Source organism: Pelophylax lessonae, assembly GCF_965119305.1.
Source record: "Pelophylax lessonae genome assembly, chromosome: 1".
Taxonomy (NCBI): Eukaryota; Metazoa; Chordata; class Amphibia; order Anura; family Ranidae; genus Pelophylax; species Pelophylax lessonae.
Genome location: NC_138768.1, coordinates 725385335 through 725409508, shown reverse-complemented (window position 1 = coordinate 725409508; position 24174 = coordinate 725385335).

Genomic DNA, 24174 nt, shown 5'->3' with positions numbered 1-24174 from the left:
CCCCCTGTCCCTCCCCGTCCCTCTTGCTTATCTTACCCACTCCTTTCCCCAACAGTCTCTCTCCTCTTCCATCATCTTGTCTCCTCCCGATCTGTTTCTATCCATGAGGACCGCCCTCATGGCTGTCCATGAGATCTTAGGTGTGAAATATTTGTAGTTTGTTCTATGGTCTTAGTTTTCCCCCTCCAGTAGCTATGTCTCAGGCATTGCGGGCAATGTTCAATGTTTATGCTTTATTGTTCCCTGGGGTTTCCTGATATGCCTTTCGATAATTCATTGTAACGCTCCTGCGTTTTTGTAGTAGGCTGGATATGCAGCTGCAAAATCTCCACTCAGTAGTCATGTAGAGATGTGTTGAATAACCAGATCCAACTCTCCAGACTCATCACTGTGGGCCTGTCAGCTTCAACATACAGATATATACACACTCAATAAGATGTTCCTGGAGTGGTGGAATGTATATGACAGTATGAAGGTGTTGTGCTGAAGGGACAGGTGTGAACAGTGATAGAGATGGTAAGTACTTGATAGGTTTGTTCAGGAGAGTACTAGATGGTATTAGGTAGAGTGCAGATAGGTTAGTAATCGAGTATGGTGACAGGTGGTAAGGACAGCAGATGACAATTACAGGATAGACTAACCCAGTGCAAGGATAGATGGTAGTAGACTTAAGAACTAGCAATCTATGTAGCAGTGCAGATGATAGATGGTAGTAGACTTAAGAGCTAGCAATCTATGTAACAGTGCAGATGATAGATGGTAGTAGACTCAAAAGCTAGCAATCTATGCAACAGTGCAGATAGTAGATGGTAGTAGGCTCAAGAGCTAGCAATCTATGCAACAGTGCAGATGATAGATAGTGTAAGTAGGTTATGGAGGATTCCCCTGTGGGGTACTTATCACTAGTAAATGTTAGTAGTAGAGGGGTCCAGTAGAGAGGGGAAGATCCGGTAGCGAGATACAGGGATCAGTAGCGAGGTTCCGGTCTGCTCCAGGTAGAAGCAACCAGCTGGAGGTTCCGACAGCAAGACAGGCTTGAAAGCATGTGGATACACAAGGCAGGTTGAACGAACGATGTGAGTGAGAACGCCGGCGGTTGAAATAGCCGCTCTGCGGCGCTCAGCGATGACATCATCTGTCTTAAAGGTGTATGCGTACCACCTAGTAAGAAAGGTGGGACGCATATTTGGAAGGAAATAGATTATTAAGGGTACCAGAGGTACCAGAATCTTACATTCATACACTGTTTCTGACGTGTCTCAAGCTGTTGTTACTGTTTGACAATTGTTCGCTACTCCTAGGACCCGTATTGCCCGACTCTACTTTGCTCTTCCCTGAGCCCCAGCTGGCTTCAGCTAGAATGATTAAGACACTGTGACGCTAAATTACACTCCGCTGATCTCCACGTTCAGTCGCACGTTGCTGCTGTTGACCCTTTAGGAACTTTGTGTCCTCCTTTTCCTGCACTCCGATCATAGGGTAACCCAGCTGGTCTGTGTTTGTCCACGTGGTGCCTCCCCCTTTCTTATTCCTGTCCTACCTAAGAAACCCACACTTTGCTCTCTTCTCTCCTCTCTCTTTATCTCATGCTCCCTCCCTCTCTAGGTCTTGCTCTCCCCTATACCTCCTCCCCTTACCTCATCCCCTCTTAAATTTTTTTTTTATTTGTTTTTGTCCTCTACAGAGCTTCCCTCTCGCTATGGTATCTCAAAAGCCCACTAATAAACCGGTGACAAGGTGCTCAAGGTCTCAATATCCCTGAAAAGCGCTCTCAATTTCTTGCAGAAGCCCGCAGATTGCATGCTCAAGTGGTTTTGGTTCAGGAAACCCACTTCAAAACTGGTGCTGTCCCAAACTTCTCGAATAGATTCTTTTCCCGACTGGGTATCATGCTACAACGGCAGGCTCTAAAACCAAAGGAGTCTCCATTCTACTTGCATCGCATGTTAACTTTAAGTTGCAAGATATTAAAAGCGACGCGGAGAGGAAGTTCTTGTTTATCAAAGGTCGCCTGGGGTCCCGTCCTGTGACCATTGCTAATGTGTACGCTCCTAACAGCAAACAGGTCCCCTTTTTCCCCCCTGTTTTACAAGAACTCTCGGATTTTTCCTCGGGACTCCTGATTCTTGGAGGTGACCTCAATACACCTCTGAACCCTCTTTTGGACACCTCCACGGGGTCCTCTGTCCTGCCATATAGAGGCTTGCGCCAGATCAACCAACATTTGGAAAATTTACACCTACACGATTCTTGGAGATTACTCAATCCTCGGGAAAGGGACTATACTTACTTTTCTGCACCACATAGGAAATTCTCTAGGATAGATTATTTATTCCTTTCACAGTCAGACCTCCCCTTCCTGTCGGCTACGTCAATAGAACCTAGGATATTTTCAGACCATAACCCCATCACCCCTACCCTGTCGTTTCCGGAAAACACATCACCACCAGTAAGTCCTGGCGACTGAACTCTTCCCTCCTGAGGGATGCGGCGACAGTAGCAAAGCTCTCCTCTGTTCTGTATGACTACTTTTTAGTGAATGATACTCCTGACATGACCCCTTTAACCCAGTGGGAAGCACACAAGTGCGTTATCCGGGGGGAGTTCTTGTCTGTCACTGTATTCTTTAAGAAGGAGCGTCAGACCCTGATTAAGTCACTATACTCCGGAGCGTGGCTAGTTCAACTTTGGAGGAACTGACCGAGACAAGATCTAGATTGACGGATATCCTGGGTAAGCAGAACCACCGGCGCTGCATCTTGCACCACAAAAGTGGTCACCTATTGGCGAGGGCGACGCAAGCTAGTCGGAAAACGACCAGGGTCCACTTTATCTGGGATCGGGACTGTGTCAAGCATTGCTTGAACGAAGCCATTGCCAATCAGTTTGAAACTTTCTATGCCTCCCTTTACAACTTATGAGACTCCCAGAGTCCTCGCGAGCAGCATCCAGCTAAGCAGGCTCGACTGCAGGAATTCCTAAGGGGTTTTGGTCCCTCCCCGATTTCCCAGCCTGAAGCTTTTCTTCTTGAAACCCCCATTTCCGAGGATGAATTTGACAGAGTGCTGAAGGAAATGAAACCAGGTAAAAGCCCTGGCCCTGACGGCCTCACGCTACAATGCTACCGCACCTTCTCCACTGTTCTTAAACCTCGCTTTCCTAAGGCGTTTGAAACTCTTGCTGACTCTCCCCAACATCCCGCTTCCTTACCGGAAGCTCACATAATGGTAATTCCCAAGGAGGGGAAAGACGAAGCGCAGGTTGGCAATTACCGCCCGATTTCCTTGCTCAATGTGGATGTGAAACTATACGTGAAAATCTTCGCAAATAGGCTGCTCCCCTTTCTCCCCTCTCTTGTTTCCTTAGACCAGGTGGGCTTTTTCCCTGGGAGAGAGGCGAGGGATAATACCACAAAGGCCCTGGAAGCCGAGAAGGCATTAGAAAGAGTGGCCTGGGAGTACCTGATGGCCATGCTGGAGTCTATTGGCCTCCTCCCGCGGATGCTTTCAAGCATCTAAGCTCTATACACCAATCAAACTGCCAGGGTCAGGGTCAATGGCCACCTGTTGGACGCCTTCAACCTCACAAACGGCACGAGGCAGGGATGCCCGTTGTCCCCCATTCTTTTTGTTGTCTCCTTAGAGCCATTTTTTAACAAAATCCACACCAACTCAGATTTTCATGGAATAACCATATATGACGTGACCTACAAAATTGCTGCATTTGCGATGATATGCTCCTTTTTCTTTCTTTACCAAATCTCCTCAGTGACCTAGAATACTACGGGACACTTTCGTACCTGAAGATTAACTACAACAAGTCGCAAGCCTTGAATGTCTCTATTTCTTTCAGGGAGGTGGAGAGATGCAAGAGCTATTTTCCCTTTACTTGGTCGCCAGACGGTTTGGAGTATTAAGGAATTTGTATTCCAAGCGCCTTTACAGACTTGAGCATGTTCGGATCTCAAGACATGAAGGTCATTGAGAGTGTCGTGGTTTGGGAGGGTGGCGTTGATCAAAATGTCTATTCTCCCGCAAATTCTCTACCTATTCCAAACCATCCCAATACATCTCCCCGCCTCCTTTTTCGCCACATTCAACAAAGCATATTTAAAATTTATTTGGAACGATAAACCGCCCCAAATCAAATATTCTCGCTTAATGGCCCACAAGCGACTGGGCGGCTTGGCATTGCCGGATCTGGCTAACTATCATGCTGCCTGCCTTCTTGCAAGACTGGCCGATTGGAGTTTACATGCCTCACTGAAAGCGGTAATAGCTTTGGAAAACTCCTGGTCGGTGACCCCTCTACATCTTCTCCCTTGGCTACCACCGTCTGCCCTGCCTCAAGACATCAGGTCACATCTGCTCATTGGTCCCCCCTTGCAAGTGTATCATTGCTGGTCCAAGCACAAGAAAGTGGATCTCAATCAGGGTCCTCTGACATCACTCTGAATCTGGCCTTTCCACCTGGGATGGCCGACTCCTTCCTCCTACATATCTGGCCCCACAAGGACGTCTTAGCCAAGCACTTCTTTCACAAAGGAGCTCCTCTCTATTGGGAGGCTCTGAAGGACAAACTGCACCCCCACACACTGCTGTCTGTGGACTTATTTCCAGATGTGCCATTTATTGACCTCAAAGAAACGCCAGGCCCTATGGATACGGGAATCCAACGAACTTGAAGCCATCTGTGAATGCTCCAGCCCGCAGCATCTCCTAATCTCAGAAATATATGTGCTCACTGCCGGTCCTCCCGTTTCATCCTCCTTATTTGGCCAGGCTTGGACTCGTGACCTAAACGTTTCCCTGACCGAGAAGGGCTGGGAGACTATCTGCATGAGGACGCATCAGGTGTCAGTAAATGTCACTATATAGGAAAATGGATACAAAATCCTTTCCCGTTGGTATAGGACACCCTCACACATCCACAGATTCTCACCAGAGGTTCCTGACCTCTGCTGGCGTTGCAACGCGAATCCCAGCACGATGCTCCATATCTGGTGGTCGTGTGCAGCCTTACAGCCCTTCTGGAAGATGGTTCATGAGCTTATAAAAGAGGTCACCTCCTGGGATTTGGAATACTCCCCTTGGCAATTCCTCCTACATTTCTCCAATGCAAAGGTTCGTAAGTATGGGAAATCCCTGGCCATGCTCATGCTAACTGCGGCAAAGCTGTGCGTACCGAGGCATTGGAGATCCACCTCTATCCCATCTACCCGGGAATGGTTCCACAGACTGAACCACATAGAAGAGATGGAAGAATAAATATGCACTTCCAATGACAACATTTCAAATTTTACCGTGACTTGGTCGGATTGGCTCAGCTTTAAGGAGACTGAGGCCTACAAATCGTTCATGGGTCTTTGATGGGTGAAGGCTCAGCCTTATCACTCACTGGTGGGTTGGGGCGGGGGACATGGTTGTGTTTGAAACAAACAAGAATAAAATTCCCAGTTCAATTTGCCAACCAGTCTACTTACCAAGCAAATTAACCTGTCTAACAGTTTGCGTCAAAACAGGGGTTTAGTTAGCACACATTTGCAAACGCATGTGAAAGCTGCAGGGCCACTTCACGGCTCCCTGTATTACCTGCAGTCCTAGCTCTAATGAATTTATAAGAGTCTTCACAGTGGAAGCACATGCAAGCTAATGGATAGATAGGGGGCAGGTGAGCCTGGAGGTGGCCCATCCCTCCTGAAAGGTAATTGGGGGCATAATGGAAGCCCAGCTGATAGTATTACAGCAAAGGCATCCAGTATGTCCACTCACCAGTACACATTAACAACAAAGAAAATGGCCTCTGCCCCCACCTATAACTGGCCTTCATAGCAAAGAACACATGGAAGGGCAACACACTGTGTTGCCCGCTCTCCCCCCCTCCTCTGCCCCTTGCTGCCCTCCTCACCCCCCTTTTTTTTCTCCCCCTCTCCTCGACGTCCCACACTCTTCCCAATTCCTGCTTCTTTTTCTCTCTTCCACGCTTCTTCGCGCTCTTCTCCTATTGTCTATCATTTAGATCTCTTCCTCCCCCAACGAGTATTTGCCACACCATGGGTTACCCCTCCCGAGCATTACCCCTCTGAGCCGAAAAGCTACTCACCTTTAGTGGAGACTGACATTGGGCAGTCTTGATCAACCTGGCTATTTTCCTCCCCTGTCATAGTACCGCTGTGGTACATGAATGTATTCCAGCACTACCTGGGTGACAGACTGCTCACATCTGCTATAGGAAGTGATCTCTAAGCTTGAAATGTTTAGCAAAGTTTTGCCGCATTCTAGGGGTACCGTATATCTGCCCCTTTTTTCATATAAGATGTAACCCACATGTTACTTAATTGTCTCATACCTGGTGCTCGTTGTGCATTTTGCTCTTTACATTGGCATTCTGTACTTATTCTTAACCTTTTTTTCTCTTTTTTTTAGTTTCTGTACTGTTGATAAAATACTCAATAAAACTTTTATGGAAAACAACGTTATTAACCAGGACGACTATTGTTGCGTCTATATGGGTAGGTTTTCTCGCATGGTACGTGAAGAGAGAACCACCCTATGGGTCGGCTGACTCTATATTGGTCTCTGTGATATCAAAGTAACCAATCTAAACTTATGATAGAACTATAAGTCTTTTGAAAACATTGCTTAAGCCAAAAGAGGGGGGGGGGGGATAATGAAGCGACAGGATAACTTTCAGTTTGCCCAGTGTTTGACTTATAGATGAGAAGAAATTAGTGTTAAGCACCAAATCACCTGCGCAGAGGATTCTTGTTTGGTGTATGTGAATGAACTGTAAAAAATGCAGTGATTCATTATATATATATATATATATATATATATATATATATATATATATATATATATATATATATATATATTATTATTATTATTATACAGGATTTATATAGCGCCAACAGTTTGCACAGCACTTTACAATTTGAGGTAAGACAATACAGTTACAATACAGTTCAATACAGGAGGAACTAGAGGGCCCTGCTCGTTAGAGCTTACAATCTAGAAGGGATGGTAAAGTGAAACAAAAGGCGATAACCGTGGGGGATGGGTTGATGGAGAAAATGGAGGTACATTTATTAGGGGCTGGTAGGATAGGCTTTTTTGAAAAGGAGGGTTTTCAGAGATCACCTAAAAGCTAATAGAGTGGGAGATAATCGCACAGATGAGGGTAAGGAGTTCCATAGGATTGGAGAGGCTCTGGAAAAGTCCTGGAGGCTGGCATGGGAGGAGGTGATGAGGGGGCTAGAGAGCAGGAGGTTTTGAGAGGAACGAAGAGAGCGATTAGGTTGGTATTTTGAGACGAGGCTGGTGATGTAGCTGGGAGCTAAGCTGTGGATTGCTTTGTAAGATGTTGTAAGTATTTTGAATTTAATTCGTTGGGTGAGCGAAAGCCAGTGGAGGGCTTGACAGAGAGGAGCAGCGGACACTGAGCGATTGGTAAGGTGGATGAGTCTGGCGGCAGACTCATAGGATTGTGATGAATGTTGTGTGTGCTGAAAATATTCCAGCTTGAGTAGCTACTAGAGTTGAGCGGACACCTGGATGTCCGTGTTCAGCGGGTTCGGCCGAACTTTAAAAAAAAGTCCGGGTCCGTGTCCCGGACTTTTGCCGAACTTTTCCCGGACACCGAACCCCATTGAAGTCAATGGGGACCCGAACTTTCAGGCACTAAAATGGCTCTAAAACCCCAATGGAAAGGGCTAGACTGCTGCAAATGGCAGCAAAACGTAGTTAAGAACATGGCAAGTGCTCTGCAAACAAATGTGGATAGGAAAATAACTTAAAACAACAAAAAAAAACAGAAAAATAAAACAATGTTCTTCATCTCTGAAGGACAAGGCCCATATGGAGTAGGAGGGAGGTTGAGGTGGTGGTGGATGTGGCGGTGTCATAGGCGTGTGCACAGGGTGTGCCGGGTGTACCTAGGCACACCCTAATCACCTAGGGCACATAGCATTATCGCTCTGTTTGCCAGTGAGGAGATGGGAAAGATCTCCCTCGGACCTGCTCTGCTCTATTTCTCTTTGCCAGCAGGGAGAGTAATGTATCGGGGCCATGTACATGTAGGCAAACACATGCATGTGTATTTAATATAATATAATGCAATAGGCTGCGCACACCTATGGGCGGTGTAGGTGGAAGCGGCGGTGGAGGAGGACCAGGGCCGGATTAAGAGCATCATGGGCTTGGTGCTGAGGATTTTGAAGGGCCTTAAGGGCCGTGCCTTGGCATGCACCCAGAGGAGGAAGGGTGCAGCCATGCATGCCTAATTCCACATGGGATGCTGTCTCTGAAGCCCATAAACACATCCATGCATCGGCAACTGTCCCTCCTTGTCCGGCCTTCGTCCCTCCTTGTCGGTTCTGAGGGAGCTGCCTGGGGAAGCGAGCATAGAAGCCAGACTTCTGTGTTTACAAGTGACAGAAGAGCGGTAACAGTGAATATGGCCAACCCGGGGCCTATATAAAGGTAGGGGCCTGGAGCTGCAGCTCCAATAGCCCCTACGTTAATCTGGCCCTGAGGAGGAGGACGAGGTAGCCAACACTGCTTCTTTTCACAAATTTTAAATGAGGGTACACCCCAAAAGAGTGAGAAAGAGCAAAAATGGAACAATGGCTGGGTAAGGTCGGTATCCATCTCTATTCTGCACAAGATACGGAAAAGTCCCGTGGGATCCATGCCTGGTTCATTTTAATGAACGTGAGCTTGTCCACATTGTCTCTGGACAGGCGGCTGCGCTTGTCTGTGATAACGCCCCCAGCCGTGCTAAATACCCGTTCAGATAATACACTGGCTGCAGGGCACGCCAGCACCTCCAAGGCGTAAAGGGCAAGCTCAGGCCATGTGCCAAACTTGGAGACCCAGAAGTTGAAGGGGGCAGACCCCTCATTCAGTACGTGTAGGCGAGTGCACACATACTGCTCCACCATGTTGGTGAAATGCTGCCTCCTGCTAAGACGTTCCATATGAGCTGCTGGTGCTGCTGTTTGTTGTGGCGTGCTGACAAAGCTTTTCCACATTTCGGCCATGCTAACCCTGCCTTCTGAGGTGCTGGCGGTGCCCTGGTTGCGTTGGCGACCTCTTCCTCCTCCTCCTCCTCCTCATCCTCCTCTGCCTTGTGCTTCCACTGTGGCCCCGCTGTCAGGTGGGAATGCCAGCAGCATGGCGTCTACCAGCGTGCGCTTGTACTCGCACATCTTGCGATCGCGCTCCAGTGAGTGAATTAAGGACGGTACGTTGTCCTTGTAACGGGGATCCAGCAGCGTGCCCACCCAGTAATCAGCACAAGTTAGAATGTGGGCAACTCGGCGGTCGTTGTGGAGACACTGCAGCATATAATTGCTCATGTGTGCCAGGCTGCGCAGAGGCAACGAAAGGCTGTCCTCTGTGGGAGGTGTATCGTCCGTGTCCTCTGTATCCCCCCAGTCACGCACCAGTGATGGCCATGAGCTGGCCTGGGTGCCACCCTGCTGTGAACATGGTTCCATCTCCTCCTCCAGCTCCTCCTCCTCATCCTCTTCATCCTCCAGAACTGTGCCCCTGCTGGACAATTGTGTCCCTGGCGTTTGTGTGTGCAGGAACCCACCCTCGGAGCCCCTTGCGAATGACTGCCCTGAAAGCCTTGGAAATGTTACCTCTTCATCCTCCTCCTCCTCCTCCTCCTCCTCATCCTGTGCCACATCCTCTTCCATCATCGCCCGAATTGTTTTTTCAAGGAGGCATAGAAGTGGGATAGTTAAGCTGAGAATGGCGTCATCGGCACTGGCCATGTTGGTGGAGTACTCAAAACAGCGCAACAAGGCACACAGGTCTCGCATGGAGGCCCAGTTATTGGTGGTGAAGTGGTGCTGTTCCGCAGAGCGACTCACACATGCATGCTGCAGCTGAAACTCCACTATGGCCTGCTGCTGCTCGCACAGTCTTTGCAGCATGTGCAAGGTGGAGTTCCACCTTGTGGGCACGTCACATATGAGGCGGTGAGCGGGAAGGCCGAAGTTACGCTGCAGCGCTGACAGGCGAGCAGCAGCAGGGTGAGAACGCCGAAAGTGCGCACAGACGGCCCGCACTTTCTGCAGCAGCTCTGACATATCGGGGTAGTTTTTAAGGAACCTCTGCACCACCAAATTCAGCACATGCGCCAGGCAAGGGATGTGCGTCAAACCGGCTAGGCCCAGAGCTGCTATGAGATTTCGCCCGTTATCGCACACCACCAGGCCGGGCTTGAGGCTCGCTGGCAGCAACCACTCATTTGTCTGCTGTTCCATGCTCCTCCACAACTCCTGCGCGGTGTGTGGTTTGTCCCCCAAACAGGCAAGTTTTAAAACTGCCTTCTGTCGTTTACCCCTGGCTGTGCTGAAGTTGGTGGTGAAGGTGTTATGCTGTCCGGATGAGGAGGCGGTAGAGGATGAGGAAGCAGAGTAGGAGGAGTTAGGAACAGGAGGCAAACTGAAGTGCCCTGCAATCCTCGGTGGTGGAAGGACATGCGCCAAATTGCTATCCGCCTCAGGCCCATCCGCCACTGCATTTACCCAGTGTGCCGTTAGGGAGATATAACGCCCCTGACCGTGCTTACTGGTCCACGTATCGGTAGTTAGGTGGACCTTGCCACAGATGGCGTTGCGCAGTGCACACCTGATTTTTTCCCCCACTTGGTTGTGCAGGGAAGGGATGGCTTGCCTGGAAAAGTAGCGGCGGCTGGGCACGACGTACTGTGGGACAGCCACCGACATAAGGTTTTTAAAACTGTGCATCTCCACCAGACGGAATGACAGCATTTTAAAGGCCAAGAATTTTGAAATGCTGGCATTCAGGGCCAGGGATCGCGGGTGGGTAGGGGGGTACTTCCTCTTCCCCTCAAGTGTTTGGGAGATGGAAAGCTGAACGCTTCCACGGGACATTGTGGAGACGGTTGGTGACCCAGGTGGTGGTGTTGCTGACAGATCCTCTGTTTGCGGGGTGGCTGGTTCCGGTATCACTACAGATGTGGCTGGAACGGCCGAGACTGCAGCAGAAGAGGAAGCAGGATGAGCCAGAGACGTTTCTTGGTTTTGAAGGTGTCTACTCCACTGCAGCTCGTGCTTTGCACTTAGATGCCTGATCATGCAGGTTGTGCTCAGGTTGAGAAGGTTTATGCCTCGCTTCAGGCTCTGATTGCACAGGGTGCAAACCACTCGTGTCCTGTCATCAGCACATTTTCTAAAGAACTTCCACGCTAGAGAACTCCTTTGAGCTGACCTTGGTGCGCTCGTTCCCTTGCTGCGTTGGGCAGTAGCGGGCGTAGTGTCTAGGGCACGGCCGCTCCGCTTCTGCACCCTGCTCCCTCTTCTGCTGTGCTGGTGGCTCTGATCAACCATCGCCTCTTCCTCCAAACTACTCAGGTCTAGGTATGATCGAACTTTTGAAAAGTTCGGTTCGGCCAGAACATCCGAACTTCCCGAAAGTCTGGCCCGGATTTCAGAACCCCATTGAAATCAATGGGACCCGAACTTCGGTAATCAAAAAACACAATTTTTAAGCCCTAAACCCAATAAACGCCCCTAAAAAGTGCCCAGGGTTCTGGGTCATGCCCCATTAACTATTAATCACACAAAAAAAAGTTCTTAAAAATTGTCATTTTTGATAAAAAAGCCAATTATTGAAAAAATTTAAAAAAAAAAAGGAGAGATTTTTTGATTTTTTTGGATTTAGTATCGGGGGTGTCTAAAAGGTGTGCATGTGAAGTTTCAGCTCTGTAGCATGTCCAGAACCATGAAAAAAAAAAAGATAATTTTTCAGTAGAACAGGGATGTGGGTCGGGAGCCTCCTTTAACTTTAACACCTATATGATCTTTTTTTCTGGTTCTGGACATGCTACAGAGCTGAAACTTCACAGGTACACCTTTTAGACCCCCCAGACACAAAATCACACAAAAAAGTTCTTAAAAATTGTCATTTTTGATAAAAAAAAGCCAATTATTGAAAAAATTAAAAAAAAAAAAAAAAGAGATTTTTTGATTTTTACTTTGTATTTCGTATCTGGGGGTCTAAAAGGTGTGCATGTGAAGTTTCAGCTCTGTAGCATGTCCAGAACAATGAAAAAAAAAAGATAATTTTTCAGTAGAACCGGGATGTGGGTCGGGAGCCTCCTTTAACTTTAACACCTATATGATCTTTTTTTCTGGTTCTGGACATGCTACAGAGCTGAAACTTCACATGCACACCTTTAATTTAATAGCAGGCATTTTTTTGGATTCTTTGCAGTCAGGAAAAACATCTGAACTTGTGTATAGTGGTACTGTGCACAAGTTCAGATGTTTTGCCTGCCTCCAAAACCCCCCAAAAAATGCCAGCAAAAACACACCTGGGCATTTTTTTTTTGACGCTAGCGTTTTTTTGGCATTTTTTTGGGTTCTTTTGAGGCAGGCAAAACATCTGAACATGTGTATAGGGGGTATATATACACATATATGTCTGAATATATACCCCTAGACATATATAGGTGTGATAGTAGCAGAAATATATTACTGTAAATGATTTCATTAGCGCAAGCATTTATTTCTGCTACTATCACACCTATATATGTCTAGGGGTATATATTCAGACATATATGTGTATATATACCCCCTATACACATGTTCAGATGTCATGTCTGACATCAAACATGTCCTCAAATAAGCACTGACAGTGGCAGCCCCTGCAGCATAAAAAATGCTTGCTGGTGAGAAGCCATAATGGTGTTCCGAAGCTATTCAGAGAAATGATCATTTCTCTATTGCGGTCACTCTGACATGGAAGGGTTTGGTCAGCCTGCCATGGCAGTCAGTTTCCCCTACATTACATTACGGTCACCCTGGTATGGAAGGGTTTGGTCAGCCTGCCATGGCAGTCAGTTTCCCCTACACTACATTACGGTCACCCTGGTATGGAAGGGTTTGGTCAGCCTGCCATGGCAGTCAGTTTCCCCTACACTACATTACGGTCACCCTGGTATGGAAGGGTTTGGTCAGCCTGCCATGGCAGTCAGTTTCCCCTACACTACATTATGGTCACCCTGGTATGGAAGGGTTTGGTCAGCCTGCCATGGCAGTCAGTTTCCCCTACACTACATTACGGTCACCCTGGTATGGAAGGGTTTGGTCAGCCTGCCATGGCAGTCAGTTTCCCCTACACTACATTACGGTCACCCTGGTATGGAAGGGTTTGGTCAGCCTGCCAAGGCAGTCAGTTTCCCCTACACTACATTACGGTCACCCTGGCACTTCATACTTTCCCTACAGAAACAAATTTTTTGAAGCTAACTTAAGTGTAAAGGAGCACTCTAACTACACTAGATATCCCTTTCCTCACACTAAAAATAGCTAAATGACACTTTTAAAGTAAAATTAACAGAACTGCTTCCACTCTCTTCCATGTCCAGTATAAGAATGCTAGGAATTTGGCGGGGGCGATCTTATATACTGGGGTGCGTATTCACAAATGATTGGTCTAGGGACCCCCTAGTCACTCCAATCACATTCCTAGCATTCTCCTGCCCCCTCAATTGGCTTTTGCTAATGGTTCTGGTCCAATCACGGGCTTTTAAAGCCCATTTCCTGAAGCATGGCATTTTGGGCGGTTCTGGTTGCCAAATTCCGAACTTTTTGGGCAAAAAGTTCTAAATTCGGCAGAACCTCGAACACCCAATGTTTGGGCCGAACCGATGGTCGACCCGAACCGTTCGATCATCCCTACTCAGGTCACCTGCATGACGTTCATTCCATGTGGGGTCGAGGACCTCATCGTCCTCCACATCATCTTCCACCCAGTCTTCACCCCTGCCCTCCTTGTCGGTCTCCACAATGCTGAACGCCGCAGCAGTTGGCACCTGCGTTTCGTCATCATCGGAGACGTGCTGCGATGGTCCTTGCATTTACTCATCTTGAGAAATGAGTGGTTGGGCATCGCTGCACTCAATCTCTTCCACTTCTGGGGCAGGGCTAGGTGGATGGCCCTGGGAAACCCTGCTGACAGAGTCCTCAAAAAGAAGAAGAGACTGCTGTATGGCTTGGGGCTCAGACTGCTTGCCTGATTTGCAAGGGGGTGAGGTGAAAGACGGTTTGACATTGGCTGCAGGTGCCAACTCTGACCTTTCTGCAGTAGACTGGGTGGGAGACAATGTGAAGGAACTGGAGGCACTGTCAGCAACCCAATCTACTATCGCCTGTACTTCTTCAGGCCTCATCACGTCTAGAGGCGCATTATGCCCTACCAAATACTGCTGCAGGTTCTGTCGCCTACTCACACTTGTGGAAGGTGTTTCACTTGTGCGTGTAGCTGGCACAGATCGACCACGTCCTCTCCTTGCAACAGGAGCTCTACCAGCAGCACAACGACCCAGGCCACGGCCCCTATTTGGCGGTCTCCTCATATTTCTGTAATTTATGATCTTGCCCTAGAAAGGTGTTTATTGAATAGCGGAACAAAACAACAACAGTATCGCACGGGTGTATCTGACAGTCAAATATGCAAACTATGCCGCAATTTAATGTTTTTTACCCCAAAAGGGTGTATATTGAATAGCGGAATAGGAAAAAGGATAAAAAACGGTGTATCTCACACGTACAAACACAGACTAGGCCCCGACTAAAATTTTTTGTACCCTAAAGGGAGGATGAGGAAGAGGAGTAGGAGGAGTTGGGAACAGGAGGCAAACTGAAGCGCCCTGCAATCCTTGGCGGTGGAAGGAGATGCGCCAAACAAATTTAAAAGGTGTATCTCACACGTACCGATACTAGAGATGTATAGAACTGTTCGCCGGCGGACAGTTCCCGGCGAACTTAGCATGTTCGCGTTCGCCGCTGCGGGCGAACATATGCGATGTTCGGTCCGCCCCCCATAATACATCATTGAGGCAAACTTTGACCCTGAACTTTACAGTCAGTAGGCACATTTCCAGCCAATCAGCATACCTCCCTCCCACACCCTCCCACCTCCTATAAATAAGCAAGGGCAGCATCCATCTTAGATCATTCTGAAGCAGTGTGTGTAGTGAGAGTAGGGAGAGCTGCTGCTGCTGCTGTTAAGCTAGGGACAGCTAGTCAGTGTTCCTGGTCTTGCAGTGTTCTTGGTCCACTACTGCTGTAAGGACAGCACCCCAAAAAGCCCTTCTAAGGGCTGGTATTTGTGTAATTTTATATATATATATATATATATATATATATATATATATATATATAGCGTCCCCAAAAGCCCTTTTAAGGGCTGGTAATTGAGTTGTTTCTTCTTATAGTGTCCCCAAAAGCCCTTTTAAGGGCTGGTAATTGAGGATTTTTTTTTATTTATATATATACATATATATATATATCTAGTGTCCCCAAAAGCCCTTTTAAGGGCTGGTAAGGTAATAGAGTTTTTTTATATATATATATATATATATATATATATATATATATATATATATATATATATATATATATATATATATATATATATATATATCTATTGTACACTGTGACTGCAGTTGCCTGCCCGCTGTGTGTGAGAGGCCACAGACCTACCACAGACTGTACTGTGTGCACACCACACTCATTTCGGGTGGCACAGGCACAGTACCTGGCATTTTAAAAAATATTTTTTTTTCCTCTGTCATAATTGCAGTGAGTGCTGTGTCAGGTCCACAGAGTGCACTGTACCCACTGCAGTGCACTGCCCACCACTGATATATATACGGTGGCACAGCATCTTGTTGCAATAAATTGAAAAAAAAAATATTTTTTATTATTGCAGTTGCCTGGGCTGCCAGTGACTGTCAGGTCCACAGAGTGTACTGTGCCCACTGCAGTGCCACTGTGTGCCCACCCACCACTGATATATAAGGTGGCACAGCAGCTTGCAAATTAAAAAAAAAATATATATATATTTTTTAATTGCAGTTGCCTGGGTGCCAGTGACTGCTGTCAGGTCCACAGAGAGTGTACTGTGCCACTGCCCACCCACCACTGATATATAAGGTGGCACAGCAGCTTGCAAAGTAAAAAAATATATATATATATTTTAATTGCAGTTGCCTTGGTGCCAGTGACTGCTGTCAGGTCCACAGAGAGTGTACTGTGCCACTGCCCACCCACCACTGATATATAAGGTGGCACAGCAGCTTGCAAAGTAAAAAAAATATATATATTTTTTAATTACAGTTGCCTGGGTGCCAGTGACTGCTGTCAGGTCCACAGAGAGTGTACTGTGCCACTGCCCACCCACCACTGATATATAAGGTGGCACAGCAGCTTGCAAAGTAAAAAAAAAAATATATATTTTTTAATTGCAGTTGCCTGGGTGCCAGTGACTGCTGTCAGGTCCACAGAGAGTGTACTGTGCCACTGCCCACCCACCACTGATATATACGGACGCACAGCAGCTTGCAAAGTAAAAAAAAATATATATATTTTTTAATTGCAGTTGCCTGGTTGCCAGTGACTGTCAGGTCCACAGAGTGTACTGTACCCACTGCCCAACACTCCTATAGGGGTGGCACAGCACCTTGCACTCATAGTACAACAGTAACAACACATTAAAAAAAAAAATGACAGGCAGAGGCAGGCCACCCCGCAAGGGCCGTCGTGGTCGTGGTGCTGTGATTTCCTTAGGCCCTAGAATAATGCCCAGTGTTCAGAGGCCACCACAGACCCTGAACTCAAAAAATTCTGAGGCCATAGTTGACTGGCTTACACAGGACACCCAATCGTCTACAGCTTCCGCTCGGAACCTTAATGCACCATCCTCCTCCAGCTCAGCTTCGGGCACCTCTCAATTTACCACTCGCCAGCCCGCCGGCACCACCACCAACACTAGCACCACAGCCGCTTCACTTGATCCGTCAGAGGAGTTATTTTCACATCAGTTGGAAGAAATAAGTGATGCGCAACTATTAGTGCCAGAGGATGTAGATAACGGGGATATGTCTCAGTCAGGCAGCATTATACACATGGACGTACATTGTGATGATGATGATGATGATGTCGTACCTGCTGCTGCTGCCTTTGCTGAGTTGTCAAGTGAAGCGGCTGATGATGACGATGTGTCTGTGGATGTCACCTGGGTGCCTGCTCGAAGAGCAGAAGAAGAGGGGGAAAGTTCAGATGGGGAGACAGAGAGGAGGAGGAGACGAGTTGGAAGCAGGGGGAGGAGGTCATCGCAAGGAGCTAGTGGCGCAGTCAGACAGCATGTAGATTCGGCACCCGGGGTCAGCCAGACAGCACGCCAATCAACGCAAGCTGTTGCCACCACCAGAATGCCGTCCTTGCAAAGCTCAGCAGTGTGGCATTTTTTTTGTGTGTCTGCCTCTGATATCAGCGATGCCATTTGTAACCTGTGCCAAAAGAAACTGAGTCGTGGGAAGTCCAACACCCACCTAGGTACAACTGCTTTGCGAAGGCACATGATCTCACATCACAAACACCTATGGGATCAACACATGAGTAAAAGCAGCACACAAACTGAAAGCCACCATCCTCCTCCTGGTCCAGCATCTTCAGCCATGTCAACCACTGCTGTCCTCCATGCCCCCTATCAACAACCCGCCCCTCTGCCTCACCTTCAGCAGTTCCTGCTCGTCACCTGCCCACAGTCAGGTGTCTGTCAAGGAAATGTTTGAGCATAAGAAGCCAATCTCACAGAGTCACCCCCTTGCCCGGCGTCTGACAGCTGGCTTGTCGGAACTCTTAGCCCGCCAGCTTTTACCATACAAGCTGGTGGAGTCTGAGGCCTTCAAAAAATTTGTCGCTATTGGGACACCGCAGTGGAAGGTACCCGGCCGAAATTATTTTTCACAAAAGGCAATCCCCAACCTGTACTCTATTGTGGAAAAGGAAATCATGTCACGTCTGGCACACAGTGTTGGGGCAAGGGTCCATCTGACCACTGATAGCTGGTCTGCAAAGCACGGTCAGGGCAGGTATATAACTTACACTGCGCATTGGGTAAACCTGCTGGCGGCTGCCAAGCATGGAATGCGTGGCTCTGCTGCAGAGGAGTTGGTGACACCGCCACGACTTGCAGGCAGGCCTGCTGCCACCTCCTCTACTCCTCCTACTCCATCCTCTTTGCTAACCTCCTTGGCTGAGTCCTCTTCTGCTGTTGCGTCTTGCTCCACACCAACTGCACCCCCCCAGCTCCCCAGGGGCTATTCCACATGCCGGATACGACAGTGTCACGCTGTCTTGGGGTTGACTTGCCTGAAAGCAGAGAGTCACACCGGACCAGCACTACTGTCCGCCCTGAACGCACAGGTGGATCAGTGGCTGACCCCGCACCAACTGGAGATCGGCAAAGTGGTGTGTGACAACGGCAGCAATTTGTTGGCGGCATTGAATTTGGGCAAGTTGACACATGTGCCGTGCATGGCACATGTGTTGAATCTGATTGTGCAACGTTTTGTGCAGAAGTACCCAGGCTTACAGGACGTCCTCAAGCAGGCCAGGAAGGTGTGTGGCCATTTCAGGCGTTCCTACACGGCCATGGCGCACTTTGCAGATATTCAGCAGCGAAACAACATGCCAGTGAGGCGCTTGATTTGCGACAGCCCGACACGTTGGAATTCAACACTGCTAATGTTCGACCGCCTGCTCCAACAAGAAAAAGCGGTCAACGAGTATTTGTATGACCGGGGTGCTAGGACAGCCTCTGCGGAGCTGGGTATTATTTTGCCACGTTACTGGACGCTCATGCGCAATGCCTGTAGGCTCATGCGTCCTTTTGAGGAGGTGACAAACCTAGTGAGTCGCACCGAAGGCACCATCAGCGACATCATCCCATATGTTTTTTTCCTGGAGCGTGCCCTGCGAAGAGTGCTGGATAAGGCCGTAGATGAGCGTGAAGAGGAAGAGGAAGAGTTGTGGTCACCATCACCACCACCAGAAACAGCCTTACCATCGCTTGCTGGACCTGCGGCAACACTGGAAGAGGAGTGTGAGGAAGAGGAGTCAGAGGAGGAATGTGGCTTTGAGGAGGAGGAACACCAACCACAGCAGGCATCCCAGGGTGCTCGTTGTCACCTATCTGGTACCCGTGGTGTTGTACGTGGCTGGGGGGAAGAACACACCTTCAATGACATCAGTGAGGACGAGGAATTGGACATGAGTAGCTCGGCATCCAACCTTGTGCAAATGGGGTCTTTCATGCTGTCATGCCTGTTGAGGGACCCTCGTATAAAAAGGCTGAAGGAGAACGACCTGTACTGGGTGGCCACGCTACTAGACCCCCGGTATAAGCAGAAAGTCTCTGATATGTTACCCAATTACCGGCAGTCGCAAAGGATGCAGCAGCTACAAAATAAGTTGAAAAGTATGCTTTACACAACATATAAGGGTGATGTCACAGCACAACGGGAATCCAACAGGGGAAGAGGTGAAAGTAATCCTCCTCCTACAACCACGCTGGCAAGGACAGGACGCTTTACAGACGTCTTGTTGATGGAGGACATGCGGAGCTATTTTAGTCCTATGCATCGCCACAGCCCTTCGGGGTCCACCCTCAGAGAACGACTCGACCGACAGGTAGCAGACTACCTTGCCTTAACTGCAGATATCGACACTCTGAGGAGCGATGAACCCCTTGACTACTGGGTTTGCAGGCTTGACCTGTGGCCTGAGCTATCCCAATTTGCCATTGAACTTCTGGCCTGCCCCGCTTCAAGTGTGCTGTCAGAAAGGACCTTCAGCGCAGCAGGAGGTATTGTCACTGAGAAGAGAATTCGCCTAGGTCAAAAAAGTCTTGATTACCTCACGTTTATTAATATGAATGAGGCATGGATCCCGAAGGGACTGACAGTGGGGGATGCATTTGACTAAAAAAGGCCTGGTGATGACTGAGATGCCTTGGCCTAAAAATGGTCCACACGCTGCTGTCTTTAATCATTCTCTGCATGCCGGATGACTTACGTGACGTCTCCGCCACCAACTACGGTTCAAGCCGCAATGTTTTAGTGCACTTTCTGCCTTGAAAACCTCAATTTTTCAGGCCGCTGCTACAGCAGCGGCTGCAACAATAACTACTTTTTCATGCATGTGTACATGCCTAATTTTTCTGGCCTCTGGTGCTACACTGTGGCTGCAAAAAAACAAAAAACAAAAAAAAGGCACATACATGTGTCAATTCCCCTTCGTGATCGTTACCTTGTCGTGGTGAAGGGGCTTGCATATCACAATGAAGCGATCACCTCTAGGAGTGTGTTGGCACACCCCAGATGATAAGGTCGTTGCTTCATTGTGAACAGACCAAAAGCGATCCGCAGGTTAATTTTTCATAGAAAAAACATTCATTTTCTTTCATTCTTTCTGCGGAGCTGGGTATTTTTTGGCCGCGTTACTGAATGCTCATGAACAATGGCTGTAGGCTCATGCGTCCTTTTGCGGAGGTGACAACCCTGGTGGTCAGTCGAACCCAAGGCAACATCATCGACCTCATCCCATATGCGTTTTTTCTGGAGCGTGCCCTGCGAAGAGTACTGGATCAGGCTGTAGATGAGCATGAAGAGGAAGAGTTGTGGTCCACTCCCCATCACCACCAGAAGCAGCCTTGTCGTTGTCAATTGCTGGACCTGTGGCAACGCAGAGAGAGGAGTCTGAAGAAGAGAAGTCAGAGGAGGAAGGTGGCTTTGAGGAGGTGGAATACCAGCCACAGCAGGCGTCCCAGGGGGCTTGTTCTCACCTTTCGGGGACCCTTGGTGTTGTACGTGGCTGGGTGGAGGAAGAGACCTTCAATGATGTCAGTGAGGACAAGGAACGGGACATGGCTAGCTTGGTATCCAACCTTGTGCAAATGGGGAGCTTGCGGTTGTGCAAATGGACTGACTGACTGTTGTTAAACGGGGAGTTTGGTCTGTCAGAGTTTGGTCTGTCACTGTGAAGCGGGCGTAACCCTTACACTACTTGACCGATAAAACATCATACCTGATCGTATTCACACACTGGATGTTTTAAAGCACGTTATTCCAAACAATTTAGGAATGTTAGGTGATTTTTGCCCTTTATGGATCAAAACCCGACTCTGCGTCAACTACGTAATTTTCCATGGGAGTTTTGCCATGGATCCCCCTCCGGCATGCCACAGTCCAGGTGTTAGTCCCCTTGAAACAACTTTTCCATCACTATTGTGGCCAGAAAGAGTCCCTGTGTGTTTTAAAATTCGAACGGCGAATTTTAGGTTCGTGACATCACTAACCGATACAGACTATGCCATAATTTAATTTTCTTACACTCCAAAAGGGTGTATATTGAATAGCGGAATAGGAAAAATGTTATAATACGTTGTATCTCACACGTACAAACACAGACTAGGCCCCGATTACAATTTTTTGTACCCTAAAGGCAGGATGAGGAAGAGGAGTAGGAGGAGTTGGGAACAGGAGCAAAAACTGAAGAGCACTGCAATCCTCGGCGGTAGAAGGAGATGCACCAAACAAATTTAAAAAGGTGTATCTCACATGTACCGGTACAGACTATCCCGCAATTTAATTTTTTACACTCAAACAGGGTGTATATTGAATAGCGGAATAGGAGAAATTTAACAAAACGGTGTATGTCACACGTACAAACACAATCTAGGCCCTGATTACAATTTTTTGTACCCTAAAGGCAGGATGAGGAAGAGGAGTAGGAGGAGTTGGGAACAGGAGCAAAAACTGAAGCGCCCTGCAATCCTCAGCGGTAGAAGGAGATGCGCCATACAAATTTAAAAGGGTGTATCTCACATGTACTGGTACAGACTATCCCGCAATTTAATTTTTTACACTCAAACAGGGTGTATATTGAATGGCGAAATAGGAGAAATTTTACAAAATGGTGTATCTCACACGTACAAACACAATCTAGGCCCCGATTACAATTTTTTGTACCCTAAAGGCAGGATGAGGAGTAGGAGGAGTTCGGAACAGGCAGGAGGCAGACTAAAGCACCCTCAAATCCTCGGCAGTATGAGATGCGCCCCAAAAATTAGAAAAGTGTATCTCACACGTACCAACACAGACTATCCCGCAATTTAACTGATCCCCAAAAGTTTTTATTGAATAGCGGAATAGGAAATATGATCAAAAAAAGTGTATGTATCTCACACGTACAGAAGCACACTAGGCCCCAATTACTATTGTTTGTACCCCTAAAGGCAGGATGAGGAGTAGGAGGAGTTTGGAACAGGCAGCACCCTCAAATCTTCAGAAGTATGAGATGAACCCCAAAAACTTGGAAAGGTGGATCTCACACGTACCAACACAGACTATCCCGCAATTTAATTGATCCCCAAAGGTTTTTATTGAATAGCGGAATAGGAAATATGATCAAAAAAAGTGTATGTATCTCACACGTACAGAAGCAAACTAGGCCCCAATTACTATTGTTTGTACCCCTAAAGGCAGGATGAGGAGTAGGAGGAGTTTGGAACAGGCAGCACCCTCAAATCTTCAGAAGTATGAGATGAACCCCAAAAACTTGGAAAGGTGGATTTCACACATACCAACACAGACTATCCCGCAATTTAATTGATCCCCAAAGGTTTTTATTGAATAGCGGAATAGAAAATATGATCAAAGAAAGTGTATGTATCTCACACGTACAGAAGCACACTAGGCCCCAATTACTATTGTTTGTACCCCTAAAGGCAGGATGAGGAGTAGGAGGAGTTTGGAACAGGCAGCACCCTCAAATCTTCAGAAGTATGAGATGAACCCCAAAAACTTGGAAAGGTGGATCTCACACGTACCAACACAGACTATCCCGCAATTTAATTGATCCCCAAAGGTTTTTATTGAATAGCGGAATAGGAAATATGATCAAAAAAAGTGTATGCATCTCACACGTACAGAAGCACACTAGGCCTTAATTACTATTGTTTGTACCCCTAAAGGCAGGATGAGGAGTAGGAGGAGTTTGGAACAGGCAGCACCCTCAAATCTTCACAAGTATGAGATGAACCCCAAAAACTTGGAAAGGTGGCTCTCACACGTACCAACACAGACTATCCTGCAATTTAACTGATCCCCAAAGGTTTTTATTGAATAGCGGAATAGGAAATATGATCCAAAAAAGTGTATGTATCTCACATGTACAGAAGCACACTAGGCCCCAATTACTATTGTTTGTACCCTTGTTTGTACCCCTAAAAGGCTGGATGAGGAGTAGGAGGAGTATGGAACAGGCAGCACCCTCAAATCTTCAGAAGTATGAGATGAACCCCAAAAACTTGGAAAGGTGGATCTCACATGTACCAACACAGACTATCCCGCAATTTAATTGATCCCCAAAGGTTTTTATTGAATAGCGGAATAGGAAATATGATCTAAAAAAGTGTATGTATCTCACACGTACAGAAGCACACTAGGCCCCAATTACTATTGTTTGTACCCCTAAAGGCAGGATGAGGAGTAGGAGGAGTTTGGAACAGGCAGCACCCTCAAATCTTCAGAAGTATGAGATGAACCCCAAAAACTTGGAAAGGTGGATCTCACACGTACCAACACAGACTATCCCGCAATTTAATTGATCCCCAAAGGTTTTTATTGAATAGCGGAATAGGAAATATGATCAAAAAAAGTGTATGTATCTCACACGTACAGAAGCACACTAGGCCCCAATTACTATTGTTTTTACCCCTAAAGGCAGGATGAGGAGTAGGAGGAATTTGGAACAGGCAGCACCCTCAAATCTTCAGAAGTGTGAGATGAACCCCAAAAACTTGGAAAGGTGGATCTCACACGTACCAACACAGACTATCCCGCAATTTAATTGATCCCCAAAGGTTTTTATTGAATAGCGGAATAGGAAATATGATCAAAAAAAGTGTATGTATCTCGCACGTACAGAAGCACACTAGGCCCCAATTACTATTGTTTGTACCCCTAAAGGCAGGATGAGGAGTAGGAGGAGTTTGGAACAGGCAGCACCCTCAAATCTTCAGAAGTATGAGATGAACCCCAAAAACCCCAAATATCATTCAGCTCTGCTGCAGGCCACAATTTAATTTTTTTTTAACCCAAGGCTGTATATTGAATAGTGGAATAGAAAAAAGTGTATGATTTTTGAAACCACTCAATAATAGCACATGTGAACTGAACACAGCAGTGTATGATCAGTCAGCACAGCACAGCTGAAGGAAAAACGCTGCACACAGTGCCTGATAGAAAAATACTTTTCTCCCTCCTCCTCAGTGGGCAAAAAAG